The following is an 11,440-nucleotide window of genomic DNA, read 5'->3' on the forward strand; positions in this document are numbered from 1 at the left end:
GGACCTGCCCGTCCTCGCCCAAAATGGCGCCGGAATAAATGGGACTCGTAACTCCTTGTTGTGTACTGGTTGCAGAACCTTGAAATCACGAGATACGTATGCAGTTTTGAAGCACATGGCGGGCGGGGACGAGAATTGATTGAATATTTCGACATCCCTATTGATATTAAGTTCTGATGTGTTATTGATTACTGTACTATTGAAAGTTCTAATTAACGTCACCCATGGTACTTGCCCGCAAATGTATATCTAGATAATTTTATTGTAACTGGCCCTGTCGTATTTTAATTATAAAATGGTCGTCCACCGATTCCGTAACTGTTAGACACCTTAGTTCTTGCAATCTAATGGCCCACCCGTTACGTTCCTCTACAGTGTAAATGTCTACTCATCATATACGATTACAGTTTGCTCCGTGGCCGGCCCACGTGGTTATAGGCTCGTATTTGTATAATGACATTTTCACAATAAAGGTTTTTAAAAGAAAACATGGTAGTAGTATATACATTGGTAAAGTTTTTAATATTAGTCACTGTTTTAGAATCATTAAAAGGCAAGTGAAATAAAGCAGACCAATTACATGAAGGGTAAAAGGTATAATACGAAGGAACGCAGTAAAGATAAATGGTCAAGGGCTGTTGTGTTTTCTATTCCTGCAACATAAAGTGATCGATAAGAATCTCATATTCAGGCGTATCGGCGACTAAGACAGCAGGTCGACCCTCTTTTGCTCAACGGCTCCGTCATGGGACGAAGAAACGCTCTTTTTCTCGAAAAAAGAATATATTTTACTTGCAGGACAGTTGTAAATTTTCCGGGAAAGTACATTAGCCTGGAACATTATAACATATATTTAAGAAAAAATAATGTTCGGAAGTAATAAAAAGCGTAATTTTTAGGTCATATGACCAAGCCTTTCATCATTAGAATAAGAAAAGTAAAATGAACCAATGAAAAGTTTTATTAACAAGTCACATGACTTGTTATGCTTACGTTACGCGCTGCGCGCCCCGGATGACTTCCGGATGCGCTAACGCGGCGCGTCATATGACGCATTACGCGACAACGCAGGTCCAGAATATAGTCAAAATGTCTCCACCAACCAGCGGTCGGAACACAACCCCTTTCAGCAGGCTAAATAGTTCTGTTAAATGACAACAGAAGGGACAGGCAACAAGAACCATTAGTCAAAGAGGGGAGGGCTAGTTCTTCTCTACCGGGTTACATTGGGGCGCTACCGGAACTGATCGAATTGGTAGTCTACAGTGTTTCTGGATGTTTCAGACTGAAGCTGGGGTTAGCATGAGAGCAGCACCATTTCGTAGCTCCGTCGTGGCCATTCCGCAACCAATCATGGCAGCCGCTCTTTATCGTTATTTTGGGCGGGGTGGGTGGCGGAGCCGAGCTGTTTTGCAGCCATCATTGTGTGGAGTTCAGTTCATTTCACTAGTTTTGTATTTGTCATGAGGGGTTGTTCCTAATGTTTCTATTTTAGCGAGGTCAAAAAGAGATCCCATTAGTGGCCTACTGATTTTGCTCGATTCCTTTTCTTTTTTTTTACACGATTTTTCGTTATCTGCAAAGACTAAACAGAGTATTGCGACTCTGTGTTTGTTTGTAAATAGAGAATGAACCAAAGAGAACCAATTCTAAAACAGTAAATACTTGGATAACAATCAATCAAATGGAGAGAGAAGCAGGCACGACGTATTACAACGGGGGCAAAGGCCTGCGTTAACTACCCTTCACTATGTGCAAAGAGAGAGTACTCCTAATAGAAATGAGGGGGGGGCACCATTCAAAGCAGATCAGTGTGCATAAACACGAAAATGTTTTCACTTACCACGTACTTGACATTCGACAGCTTATGATATTTGCTATTAAAAAACCATTGAAATTCACTGAAAAAACCATAGGTTATAGACCATATATAGTTAGAAATTAGCATTTACAAAACCTTGAAAATTCACTGAAAAAACCATAGGTTATAGACCATATATAGTTAGGAATTAGCATTTAAAAAACCTTATTTTACTCACACAAAACCATTGAAATTCCATATATAGTTAGATGCACTAACTATATATCGCGCACCCGCAATCCACTGCTGATGATGTCACATATTACATCATTCATGACATGGTCAGTGACATCACTGATGACATCACTGATGACATCTCAAATGACATCACTGATGACATCACTGATGACATCTCATTTGACATCAATGACCACATCACTGATGATATCATTCATGTGACAATACAATGCATCTCCTCACATTTTAATATAACCTCTGTTTCACCCAGTGTTAAATACAGAGTATAATTTTTGAAACCATTGACACACCAATACTAGTTACTACATATGTACTCACTGATTCCTACGTCTACACACACATTCACTCATTCACCCATACAATCATTCATACATACAATCACTCATCTTTACAACACTATCATATGCACTCATACACCTATACAGACACTCACACTCTGCCACTCATCCATGGAGTTACTCACACACCTAGTCAGTCCTGTAAAGAATCAATCACACTTCCATTTTCTTGTCTATACAGTTAAACATAGAGCACCTTACATTTTCAAACATATACTAACACATACTTACCTTGTTATACAATCATTGATATAAGTACACATTGATCTGCACAGAGTCACACACCTCCCAGCCAGCCACACACACACTCAGTCTCCCATACAAATACTTGGACAATCAATCAGTAACCCATATAGTTAATCATATAGCTACAGATCAACACATGCAGCAGTTTACAGAACAACAGACATAATGATGCACAAATTAAGACACTTTAGTCACTAACCCATGCACTCAGTGAGACACATTTAATCACTCACTCATACATTCAGTCATGCACCTACTAAATCCTTTGCCCAGACACTTATACTTCCACTCATTCTTCAATATGTAAGACACATTTTAACTTTACAGAAACATACAGTCACTGGATGTTGTCATCAGTGATGTCATCAGTGATGTCATTTGAGATGTCATCAGTGATGTCATCAGTGATGTCACTGACCATGTCATGAATGATGTAATATGTGACATCATCAGCAGTGGTTTGCGGGTGCGCGATATATAGTTAGTGCAACTAACTATATATGGAATTTCAATGGTTTTGTGTGAGTAAAATAAGGTTTTTTAAATGCTAATTCCTAACTATATATGGTCTATAACCTATGGTTTTTTCAGTGAATATATATATATATATATATATATATATATATATATATATATATATATATATATTACCTACTGGCGGTCGCCAGTAGGTAGTTATAGTTAGGATTATTTTCCATAGGAAATCCGCAACATTCTATTGGGAATAACTTTGGCGCCGAATGAGGGATCTGCCTGTAATTTTCCTTAACTTTGCCTCGCTGAGCTCCGCTCCTTCCCTGAAAGTTAGCCCGAACGGCTGAATGGATTTCCACCAAACTTGGCAAAATTGTAGGGACTGGTACCCCGATGTGCCTTTGCTATGTCTCAAGATATATGCTCCAGTGGTTTTTACGAAAATTAACTTTGAAAAAATATATATTGGGCTACATTGGGCTATATATACGTTAGAGCCCAAATGTAGCCCAATGTAGCTCAATGTAGCCCAAAGATGGCCACCAGAGACAAAAAAAACAAATGCAGCCCAGATATCAGCCAGATGTAGCCCAACTATAGCCCAATGACAGAATGTCCCAGAGTGTTCTAAAGAACAACTAGAGCGCTAACAGTCTTACTTATGACAAAAGTATTGCACACCTGAAGTCATCTTAATTGGAATAAAGTGGTAACACTTAATACATTTAATTTGAAAAGGAACAAAATGAGGGGTTTCATTTTGCCATAGAAATTGTATATATATATATATAATCACTGAAAAAACCATAGGTTACACACCAGTTATAGTTAGGAATTAACATTTCAAAAACCTTTGACATTCACTGAAAAAACCATAGGTTTCACACCAGTTATAGTTAGCTGGAAATTTTACTCGCATAAAACCATTGAAATTCCCACGTTATAGTTAGTTGGACTCACTATAACTTGCACGTCTGCAATGCACTGCTGATGACGTCACATATTACATCACTCATGCATATATTTAAATATTTAAACATTACTCGCTAATATATTTATTCACTAAGATACACTTAATAAGCCAGTTAACCAATCAATTTTTTTTTTTAAACACTGAAAAAACCAAAGGTTTCAGGCCTTATATAATTAGGAATTAGCATTTAAAAAACCTTTGAAATTCACTGAAAAAACCATAGGTTTCAGGCCTCATATAGTTAGGAATTAGCATTTAAAAAACCTTGCAAATTTACTGAAAAAACCATAGGTTTCAGGCCTTATATAGTTAGGAATCAGCATTTAAAAAACCTTTGAAATTCACTGAAAAAAACATAGGTTTCAGGCCTTATATAGTTAGGAATTAGCATTTAAAAAAACCTTTGAAATTCACTGAAAAAACCATAGGTTTCAGGAGTTATATAGTTAGGAATTCGTTTTTAAAAAACCTTTGAAATTCACTCAAAAAACTATAAGTTTTAGTGGTGTTATAGTTAGCTGGACATTTTACTCATACAAAACCAATGAAATTGCTCCTATATAGTTAGTTGTACTAACTATATTTCGCGCAGGCGCAATCCACTGCTGATGATGTCACATATTAGATCATTCATGACATGGTCAGTGACATCACTGATGACATCTCAAATAACATCACTGATGACATCACTGATGATATCATCCACGTGACAATCACATACACCTTTTCATACACTATTACCATTTTTCATCACTGTTTGTAAAATACAGAGTATCATATTTAAATCCATTGTCACAGCAATACAAGTATCTAAAAATCCACTCAGTGATTCATAGATGTATTCACACATCTAATCACTTACCTATGGATTCACTCAAACATGCTGTCAATGAACAATAGAACACTATCAAAAATACTTATACATCTATATCGACATTAAACAACGGCACGCATCCTATTCACATATGAAGTCATCCTACTCACTTATGCAAACAATGGATCATACTTACATATTTACTTAGCAAAACACTTATACAAACACCACTTCTTCTATTCATTTAGATAGTAAGTCATACTTAGTGAATTATAAAATCATTATTACAAGTATACAGTTATCCATACAGTCACTCACACAATCATTGTGTCTTATGTATACTTATTTATATACAACAACTGACACATACACTGCCTTTTATTTTTCTAGTTTGTTGGACCTGTACCTTTGAGAAATATATTTGCTCATCACCACACCCATAAAGAGATTCCCTCACCCAAACTGTTAGAACATGTAGTTTTAACTGCATATATCTACTGAATCAACTATTCACACATCTTTGGACAGTCACACACACCCCACCGAACCACACACACTTTCACACTCCCATACAAATACTCAGTTAACTAATCAATAACTAATATAGACTTTCACATAGCTAGTAACCAACTGTAGAATCAGTTTACACAACAACTGACAAAGTGATACATATATTCACACAGTTTAGTCACTATCCACTATATTTAGTGAGACATTATAAATTGGTCAAGTAAACAGTCAATTACACTGCTACTAAATCCTCCATCCAAATATTTATTTATATATATCCACTCATTCTTCAATGTAAATTGCTATATATATAATGCATATTTAAATAACGAAGCAAACCACATTCACTGGATGATGTCATCAGTGATGTCATCAGTGATGTCATTTTAGATGTCATCAGTGATGTCACTGACCATGTCATGAATGATCTAATATGTGACATCATCAGCAGTGGATTGCGGGTGCGCGAAATATAGTTAGTACAACTAACTATATAGGAGCAATTTCATTGGTTTTGTATGAGTAAAATGTCCAGCTAACTATAACACCACTAAAACTTATAGTTTTTTTAGTGAATTTCAAAGGTTTTTTATAAAACTAATTCCTAACTATATAACTCCTGAAACCTATGGTTGTTTCAGTGAATATATATATATATATATATATATTCACTGAAACAACCATAGGTTTCACACCAGTTATAGTTAGGAATTAGCATTTAAAAAACCTATTAAATGCACTGAAAAAACCATAGGTTTCACACCAGTTATAGTTAGGTGGAAATTTTACTCGCATAAAACCATTGAAATTCCCACGTTATAGTTAGTTGGACTCACTATAACTTGCGCGTGCAATGCACTGCTGATGACGTCACATATTACATCACTCATGACATGGTCAGTGACATCACTCATGACATCACTGATGACATCACTGATGACATCATCCAATGAATGTGTATCTTTCTATGTATATCTAAAGGTTGATGGAAGAAGAAATGGGTAAATAAATGTCTAAATGGATGTTTTTTTGTGTAAAATTGATTGGTTAACTGACTTATTAAATGTGTCTTAGTGAATACATATATTAGCGAGTAATGTTTAAATATTTAAATATCTGTATCTGTGTCTCACTTTGTGTATAAGTGGCTGCATGGGTAGGTGAGTAGCTACATGAGTGTGTATATGGGTTATTAGTTGTTTTTTTGAGTATCAGTATCAGTATCTGTATGGTTCGGTGGGGGATATTACTTAGAGCACAGATGCATGAATGAGTGACTCACTATTTGTATGTATTTTGAAGACAGCATGTGTGCAAGACTGTATGGGTGGATGATTGTGTGTATGGGTGGGTTAGTGAGTATGTGTTTTTATAATTGATTGTTTAAGAGAGTAAATATGTTTCCGTTTCTGTAGAAGTATGTGTAGTGGTGTGTATATAGCAGTATAATCAAGTAAATGGTTTTTTGATAGTTTATTTGCATATGTGAATTTGTGTGTTAGTAACTATATGGATGAGATTAGTGTGTAACAGGATGTATAGGTGTATGAGTACATATGATGAGTAAGTACATGCATGAGTGACTATATAGAACTGTTGGTGAATGAGTGGATGTGTATGTAGTTGTTGGAATTACCTAATAAGTTGTTGTAATTGGTATTGGTTTCTCCTTTTTTAAGAAAATGTTAGTTTCTATTTTTGAATGTGTGTGTCAAAGGTTATTTTATGCTGATAGGAGGTCTGACACTTTGTCACAAGGATGTTGTCATCAGTGATGTCATTTGAGATGTCATCAGTGATGTCATGAGTGATGTCACTGACCATGTCATGAGTGATGTAATATGTGACGTCATCAGCAGTGCATTGCACGCGCAAGTTATAGTGAGTCCAACTAACTATAACGTGGGAATATATATATATACATAACTCCGTTCCATTGAAACAAGCAGAGGACCAGCGGGGAATCTTTTGATCTTTTGGCAGTCCTTTATTCACCGCAGCATAACAGGGCATAATGTATATCGGCGTTTAGCCTTCGTCAGATGCCGGATTACACTAGGATGCACTGCCTCTCTCCTTTCAAAGTCACAATGCATTCCCATTGGCTGGAATGAAGCAGTCTCCGTTTTTGATTGCTTGCTGGTGTAGTCCAGTTCTTCAGGGACTTCATTTCCCAGCTGCCATTATTCTGATAGGTGTCAGTGGCGGAGCTGTGTTGTGCTCATGTGAGCGCTGCTGTGCATGGTGAAAGGGGGAGAGGGCTAATTGTTGCCAAGTGGATCCCACATTTCTGGTGTTCGAGGCCGCCTCAAGTCCCCAAAGCCTCAACCCCAAGTCTAGCGCCAAACCGGGCCGTGACATGGTGTTACCGTGATCCCGCATCCCCGTGCAGTCACGTACTGCAAATTGCAGCGGCTGCTTGTCTGGTCCTGACTCAAGGTGGCTTGCAAAGTCCAATACCTTGGCTGTTTGAAGAGCGATATTGCCAATATTTTCGCAGACCTCTTACAAGACGGGTCCTTTGAACACGCGCTATTGGTCACTGAAAAAAACACAGGTTTCAGGGATTTTATAATTAGTTGGACATTTCACTTCTATAATACCAGAGAAATTCGGCTAACTTTAACTCACACCCCCGCAATGCACTGCTGATGACGTCACATATTACATCACTCATGATATGGTCAGTGACTTCACTGCTGACATCACAGTGGCATCACTGATGACATCATTCAGTGACTGAGTGTTTCTAGAAAATTCTAAAATGTTATATATATATATATATATATATATATATTACCTACTGGCGGTCGCCAGTAGGTAGTCATAGTTTGGACCTAGTTTCCATAGGAAAAGCGTTTTTTCTTTTCCCTATAACTTTGGCGCCGGTTGATAAATCTTCGCTACATTTTTTAAACTAATGGCCCACTCCGGTCAGCTCCTGTCTTGAAAGTTTAGGGGTGATTCATTGAGCGAGGGCCGAGAAAAAAGTGGATCCGAAAACGCGTGTTCCCCGTGTTAATTTCCATAGGAAACTTTAGACAAAGCTGCAGCCCGAACTGCTGAATGAAATTTCACCAATTTCAGCAAAAAGTTAGCCCTTGGTTCATAATGAGTCATTTTCGTTGAATGGTGTAAATCCATTTAGAGGTTCCTGAGAAATGAGAAAAAGAAAAAATATCGATATCTGGGTGGAGCGAAACCCCGAGCATGAGCTTGGCTCTAATTGGCTGCCAACCCTTCAAATCAGGAAGTGTTGGCAGCCATCTTGTGCCTCCATGGAGGGAGAAAGAAAAAAGGGTTAAAAAAAGATAAGAAATAGGGTCTCCCCTGACCTCGCATATATGTTGGGATGCACAGTTTGCATGCCACTACATGACAAGACCTGCTGTTATCATACTTCATTGATTTAAGAGTTTTAAAGCCCCCAGGGAGTCCGGGCTTGAACACAGCAATGCGTCAGTGGCTAAAGCGATTAACGCATTATAAAGGCCCCAGGGAGTCCGGTACGAACTGAGCAAGTTCTCATTGTTTAAATGGATTAACCCATTCTGAAACCCCCAGGGAGTCCGGGCTCGAACTCAGCAATGCGTCAGTGGCTAAAAGGATTAACTCGTTATAAAGCCTTAAGGGAGTACCGGCATACACTCTGTAATGCTAGGCTTGTGTTGGCATATGGGGAAAGTTAACCCCTTCCCTGCGGGGGTAATTCCTGTCATGATTCTGCCATCCGTGATTACCTCACCTAGAAAACTCCTTGTAAATAAGGAGATCTTCCCTTAAAGAAACCCGCCCCTGTCCCGTGCATCCAGCACTCCTTAAGTGCATGTGTGTGTTTGGTGCATACAATAAGGAATGACGATACATTGCATTCTGTGATTATGCCAATGCTTGTTTTCAAATTGAGCCATTATAAATGCCAAAGTTCGTAGTCACTGTTGTTGACGATCATATCATGTTAAGGTCAAACTGAAGCACTGTTCTCGCGCTGTGTGAATGTTTCAACACAGCGCGAGGAAGAAATGTAAAAGGAAAGACTTCGGGAACTTTTAAAATTGCACGCATTAGCCCTCGCGCTGTGAGCCTTTAAAGTTGCACGCATTAGTCCTCGCGCTGTGTTCAGTTCTGAGCACAGCGTAAGGGCGAGGGTCACGTAGGCGGCAGAACGGACGTCTTTGGGTGTCGCAAGACTATAAAAGCCACACCCAGACTTCCAGAAGGTGCTTAGCCTTCCGAACAGCCTCAGAGGAACATCACGCTTTTGATTTCGGGCCTCAGGGACATCTGTGCAGCGTACCAGTCGGAGTCTACAGGAACCCACGATGTACCTGAAAAAGAAAGAAGAAAGCTAAGTACAATTCCTTCCTTCTAAGGCGCCCAACGCTAGCTAAAGACAACTCTTCAAGAAAGAACAATTTTTGGACTCTCTTTTTAAAGAAGGGAATAAAAGTTTTACAGATGATTTTACAGACAGGTTAAAACCTATACAGTGTGTACTGTGAAAATGTTTTAAAATGTTTCTGTTTGTTTTGACTAAATGTAAATTTTAGGAAGCGCTCAACTTGAAGTCGAATAGAGCATCAAGCAGGGGAATGTTAAGTAAGTAAAATTCTGGAAAGGTTAGATAAGTAAGAAAGTGAAAGTCTAAAAAGGAAATGCACTGATTTCATGTATTGTTTCACAGAATATTCGAAGCATTGTCCTGCGCAAAAGAACAAAAGATAACAACTCAACCTAGAAACAAGCCTCTGAAAGATCTCAACCACTTTCAGCTGACTCGACTTCACTCAACAGGACTTCCACGACTTCCAGGACGCGAAGCTTAACACAAGTAGTTCGCAGGTAGGAATTTAAGAATAGTCATCATGCAGATTTATGCTAGACGTTCTTAAAGTCACAGTTTACCTAATTGGACAAAAGTTAAAGGGAGCTCTTGTTGCTTCGCAGGTCGACTACAAGAAAAGAACCTTAGCGTCCGATTCCGGCCTTCCTCCCTGACTGATATCTTTCAATCCTAGTGTTATAAAAGAATCACAGATTGTAGGATAGGGTCTCTGGGAGTTTGGCTCATAGTGTCTCTGCAAAACCAATCAAGCACCTTACAGGTAAGAGTTCAAGAATACGCAGGTAAGAGTGCTTGATATAACCTGACAATTCCCCCACCGTGCGGGGGCGCAGGGGGGTGGCGCAGCAGTGCTAGTGACGAGACCAGCTCATCATGAGTCACAGTGGAGCTGTGCTCATGGCGAGCTGGTCTCGTCACGACTCTGCCCACTGATTCATTCGCCTGCACAGGCAGTTAATTACTCGCACGTGGGCAGAGCGGAGCCGTTATGACGAGACCAGCTTGTCATGAGTACAGCTCCACTGTGACTCATGACAAGCTGGTCTCGTCATGAGCACCAAAGAGGTTAATGATCAATACCTTATTGCACCATGTTGCCGCGGTCTTGAATTTGTCCGTGTTGGCAGCCAGAAAACGCTATCCAGTGTCTGAATTCAGGCGTATGAGCAAGGAGCAATACCAAGGCATTGTGGGAGCAGTAGTCCTGGAGGGAGACGCTGGACACTATGTTTGGAGTGACTAAGGGGCTTGCATTGCATTTTGACAGATTTGTAATTTTATCTTTATAATGGCTTTGACATTCTGTGCGGAAAAATGCAGAATATCATTAGACTGTTATGTTGGTGAAAGGTGCGTTTTCAACCCTGTTTGTGTTTTACATTGTACCACGTGTTATTCTGCTTAAGGAGCTTACAGTGACCCCACAAGCAGTTTTTTCTTGGGGCCTGCCCGTGATAGGATAGAGTGACTCAATACAGCATGTCTCCTCTGCTTTTCATGTAATGCAGCGTGATGCATATTCAGCAATATGTTTAACTGTGTGATCAGCGCAATGGTTCATTCTATGGCCTTGCTGCTTAGTTGTTTTACATCAACATGAAGGCATTTTATTATTATTTTTTTTTTATTATTATTATTTGCATTTTCAAACCATAGAAACATATCAAGCATGTCACATATA

The sequence above is a fragment of the Lissotriton helveticus genome, chromosome 10 (genome assembly GCF_964261635.1).
Source record: "Lissotriton helveticus chromosome 10, aLisHel1.1, whole genome shotgun sequence".
NCBI classification, from domain to species: Eukaryota; Metazoa; Chordata; class Amphibia; order Caudata; family Salamandridae; genus Lissotriton; species Lissotriton helveticus.